Source organism: Coregonus clupeaformis, unplaced genomic scaffold (genome assembly GCF_020615455.1).
Source record: "Coregonus clupeaformis isolate EN_2021a unplaced genomic scaffold, ASM2061545v1 scaf0588, whole genome shotgun sequence".
NCBI classification, from domain to species: domain Eukaryota; kingdom Metazoa; phylum Chordata; class Actinopteri; order Salmoniformes; family Salmonidae; genus Coregonus; species Coregonus clupeaformis.
The window spans coordinates 204,915-210,000 of NW_025534043.1; the positions used below are offsets into that span (position 1 = coordinate 204,915).

Here is a 5,086-nt window from a genome sequence, read left to right on the forward strand (position 1 = left end):
ATGCCTCTTTACTGTTCCTAAGCGGCTGTTCAACGACACACTCAATGTGTGGTGAGCTGCGCTCAGAGCCATGGTCATTGACACATTCCAGAATAAAACCGGAGGCGTCAATACTTAGATTATACTTATAACCTGGTATTCCCGCTCTCCGTGAACGCCGACGGGTCTAAAACTGCGCCCGACTGAGGCATTAGCCTGCAGCAAGGCGTCATTCTCGACTAGCGGCTGCGTCTTCATGTCCCATTGGGACCGAGACATCTGCCTGCTGAATGTGAGGTATCTGGTTATTATCAGCGCGTTCTGAGAGAATCGGGGGCTTTGATACGATGGTTACGACCGTAACTGCAGTAATCTTGCCCTCCGTGAACGCAGCACGGGTCTGAACTGCACTGTCTGGGGTACTGGCCTGAGACAGAGCGCTCTTCCCAGAAAGCGATTGCGTCGTCATGTCATTGTCTGACTGAGGCCGCCGCTGCCATGAGACCTATCTTTTACAGAACTCGGCTGAGAAGATGTGATCTCTGACTGACACCACACGGTGGTGCCACAATGCCTCTCCACTGGTCTTATGCGGCTGTTCACTGGACACACTCACGTGTGGTGAGCTGCGCTCAGAGCCATGGGCATTGATACGTTCAGAATATCGGAGGCGTCCATACCTTGGCTACCTTAGTAGTCCTGGTATTCCCGCTCTCCGTGAACGCTTGCACGGGTCTGATCTGTACTGACTGAGGCATTAGCCTGCAGTAAGACGTCACTCCCTGCTAAGCGGCTGCGCCTTCATGTCACATTGGGACAGAGGCACTTGCCTACTACGGTGAAATCTTTACTACAGAGCTCCTAGGAGTCTGTAGTAAGAGATCTTCACTAGGTGAGCTAAGGCTGCGCCTTGCTACCTTAACCCCTTTCCTCTCCTGAGCACGCTCAGCTACACCTCTAAGTGGGTTGGGCTGCGCTCAAGATGGTGAGGGAGAAAACATAGAACGTGTAGTGTTCCGAACCTTATGGAATAATTGTCCTTCTTTGACAAGGTCAAATGAGAACAATCTCTTTATTGCACAATGTAATAACACAGCCCTCTACACTCTGAACAGTGGAGTAGGGGGGAACAACAGTAGGCCCTCCTGCGAACCCGCCGGGCCGTTCTCCTTCCACTTCCCCTCGCCTCGTCAGATGTGCTTGCGCTTCTGGGAGGCCTTCTTGTACTGCCAGGCTGGTCTCGTGACAGCTTCTTCAGCTAGCGGGGCTGTCGCTACCACAGTCACTGCTGGGGGAGCCGAGCTCACTCTCCTGCTGTCTGTGGTGTGCGTCTGTCGCCTGGCCCGACGCCTCACTGTAGTTCTGTTGGGGGCGTTGGGGATGGGCAGTTTAGCTGAGGCTCTGCTGGACCTCATAGCTAGAGGCAAATGCTTGGCCAGGTGCCTCTCTCCTCGTCCCAGTCTGGCGATCCGCCCGTCGCGTCCTTCACTGCGAGGCCAAACAGGCCCTCGCTGGAGACGGGGGCGTTGAGCAGAGACGTTCTGTCGGTCTCCTTCATGGCCGTCATGGAAAGCCAGAGATGTCGTTCTGTGACCACGGAGGTGGCCATGGTCCTTCCCGCGCATATGGCAATCGCCTGCGTCAGGTGTAGAATAGCTCCAGAGATTCTGGAGGCCTCTCCACTTCTTCACTGGTCATCTCCGACCTGCCCGTTGTGAGACGGGACAGGGAGGCCGCGAGAGAGCGATGTTGTTTGCTGCTGCTACGCTCTGGGCTCCCAGCGTAAAAGATTTCTCAGCCAACTGGGCTGAGAATCTATCTTTCTGTGCTGGCAGAGTGGCCTTCTTGGAGGCTGACCAGGGACTCGACCCCGGCACCAGGAACGCCGTCATGGCGCCCCGAGCCTGGGGATTCCTCTAGCCGCCCACTCATATCCGCTCACTCTGGTGAAGGGGATATACGCTCTGGCGTGAACGCGCCGCCAGAGGTGCCCCCCACGAACCCTCGACATACTTGCCGAGAGAGGGCAAGGCTGGAGCCCTTGGCTCAGCTGCCCTCCTTGGCTTGGAGTAAGGGCCGCCCTCCATCAGGTCCACCTCCATAGGGAGGGGAGCTGGAGGCAGCGCCACCTCGAGTCGTATGGCAGCCCTCTCAATGAGCCCGGGAAAATCCGAGTGTAGAGAGGCTACCGCGAAGGACAGGGCTTCTGACCCAGCAGAGCCCATGTCGTCATCGCACAAGGACCCTTCTAACCTCGCGCTTTCAGAGTGAAAGGGGGTTTTGAAGGTAGGCGCCAGATGTCTGGATTGTCCCACTGGGATATCCGCCTCGGCGCCTTCCCTGTCATCCTCCGACGCCGCACCGTCCTCTGACCCTTCTGAAGCAGAAAGGAGTGAGGACACTACGTCATCCAGAGGGACTTCCTTCAAAAAGAACGCCCTACGCTGCTGCCTCTCCCTTATAGAAAGGAGGCGCAGGAGGCGCACTTAGGGAGGGTTGTCGAGACCATCCACGGCGTGCTGCGGTCCCAAACACACGAAGCAGAGGTCGTGGGGGTCCGCAGCAGCCATGGTGGAACACCGACACAGAGCCCTTAAAAGGGCCTTTGGGGGTGGGGAAATTCCCAGGTGTGCTCATGGCGAAAGACGTTGACGGCTGGCAGTCAACGGCGAAAATCTTTCAGAGTCTTCGTATGGCTTCTTCAGTTCTAGTCCAGTCGCTGAAGATAATGGGAGACAGATTGATGGAACGGGGTTCCTTATATAGGGACACCTGTACTCCTATTGGCTGTAGGTGTGTGCATATTTTATTTTCAGGCTGTTCTGCCCTAGGGCAGAGGGTAAACCACTAGGAGCATAGCTCCCCTATGGGGCGGAGCTCCACGATATAGAACTGGAAGGGACATTAGAATCCTCTAATTAATACTCCCTGTCCACTCGAAGTGGCTCATACTTTCCTACTAAATAGCATACTGAATAAAAAAAACACTATATGGAATGGGCCCCTTTGAGCGGATGTGGGTGGCTCTTAAAAGAGCCTTTGGGTTCGAGTCGGGGTGTTGAGGTTCCGAAGAGAGTCGCGTTTAACCGCCGAAACCGTGCAGGGTGCGTCCCTGACGTTTTCAGAGCGTAAACCACGTCCATGGCGGTAACGGTCTTCTCTTGGCGTGCTCGGTGTAGGTGACTGCGTCACGGATCACGTTCTCCAGGAACACCTTCAGGACACCGCGGGTCTCCTCGTAGATCAGACCGAAATACGCTTCACGCCGCGCAAGCCAGACGCGGATAGCGGGTTTGGTGATTCCCTGGATGTTATCGCGGAGAACTTTGCGGTGACGCTTGGCGCCTCCTTTTCCGAGTCCCTTACCGCCTTTGCCTCTTCCAGACATGGTGGGTTCGCTAGTTGAGTTGAAGTGAATGAATGACTTCAGTGCTGGTGCACGGTGCGCTATTATCTGCGTTTGGCCGACCTGATTGAGGCCAGTGGCACAGAAAGCGCGCCTCTGTTATATGCTCTCTCTAAAGAGCAAATAACCATGGTGTGCAGTACCCAAATTTAACCACAAGATGGCCTCCGTGCTCCACTGTAAAGTTTGGGCCTCTGCATGAGTCTCTCAGCAGCACTGCAACATGGGACTTTCAAAGTAAGTTGGCATGCAATGTTTCTTATGGACTGCATTCAAGGCAACTAATGACACACAACTAATAGTGTCAATTATTCATCTGAACACAATTCTTGTAACTATTCGGCCTATATTATCACTGTTCTTTTCCCCTCCTTTGTAAAGCATTTTACTGTGCTACTATAGTCCAAAGGAAGTGGATGATGCCAGACGGTTGTATATATGGTTGTATATATATACACACACACACACACACACACACACATTGAAGCTAGACTTCAGGCAACGAAAAGGTGCAATACGTAGCTTTTAGACGTGTTAGTGAACAACATACATGGTGGGTAATGTAGAGGTGCGTGTATACATGGAACAATTGTGCCTTTTTGATGGAAATATGGAGGTGGCTCTTAAAAGAGCCTTTGGGGGATTTTGGAGTTCAGGTCATCCTCATTTATGCGCGCTCTCCGCGAATACGGCGGGCCAGCTGGATGTCCTTGGGCATGATGGTCACCCGCTTGGCGTGGATGGCGCAGAACAGGTTGGTGTCCTCGAACAGGCCGACCAGGTAAGCCTCGCTAGCCTCCTGCAGGGCCATCACGCGGAGCTCTGGAAGCGCAGGTCGGTCTTGAAGTCCTGGGCGATTTCTGCACCAGGCGCTGGAAGGGCAGCTTGCGGATGAGCAGCTCAGTGGACTTCTGGTAACGACGGATCTCTCTCAGAGCCACGGTGCCGGGCCTGTAACGGTGAGGCTTCTTCACACCGCCGGTGGCCGGGCACTCTTGCGAGCAGCCTTAGTGGCAAGCTGCTTCCTGGGGGCTTTGCCACCGGTGGATTTGCGAGCGGTTTGCTTGGTTCTGGCCATGGCGCTTCTCTGACAGTCGGAGTATAGCCTCGAAATGCCTAAGTGAAGTTTATATAGCCGGCAGTGGGGCCTGCTGATTGGACACCATCTCCCCACCACCCCGATTGGCCCGTCGCGCAGGCCTCCTCCGTTGGCCATTGGACGGGAGGCGCGGCCTCTCCAAAATTCAAACTCCCGGTGCGCGCGCGCAATAGGACGCCGCCGGCCCTTTATGCGCAATAGGATGCCGCCGGACCTTTACGCGCAATAGGACGCCGCCGGCCCTTTACGCGCAATAGGACGCCGCCGGCCCTTTACGCGCAATAGGACGCCGCCGGCCCTTTATGCGCAATATGACGCCGCCGGCCCTTTACGCGCAATAGGGACGCCGCCGGCCTTTACGCGCAATAGGACGCCGCCGCCCTTTACGCGCAATAGGACGCCCTTTACGCGCAATAGACGCCGCCGGCCCTTTACGCGCAATATGGCGACGCCGGCCCTTTACGCGCAATATGACGCCGCCGGCCCTTTACGCGCAATAGGACGCCGCCGCCCTTTACGCGCAATAGGACGCCGCCGGCCCTTTATGCGCAATAGGACGCCGCCGGCCCTTTACGCGCAATAGGACGCCGCCGGCCCTTTAC

At 55.7% G+C, this 5,086-nt stretch overlaps 1 pseudogene; it reads right to left on the reverse strand.

Annotated features, from left to right (window-relative positions):
- Nucleotides 1-3,061: 3,061 nt before the first annotated feature.
- Nucleotides 3,062-3,367, reverse strand: LOC123485157 (annotated as a pseudogene).
- Nucleotides 3,368-5,086: the final 1,719 nt, after the last annotated feature.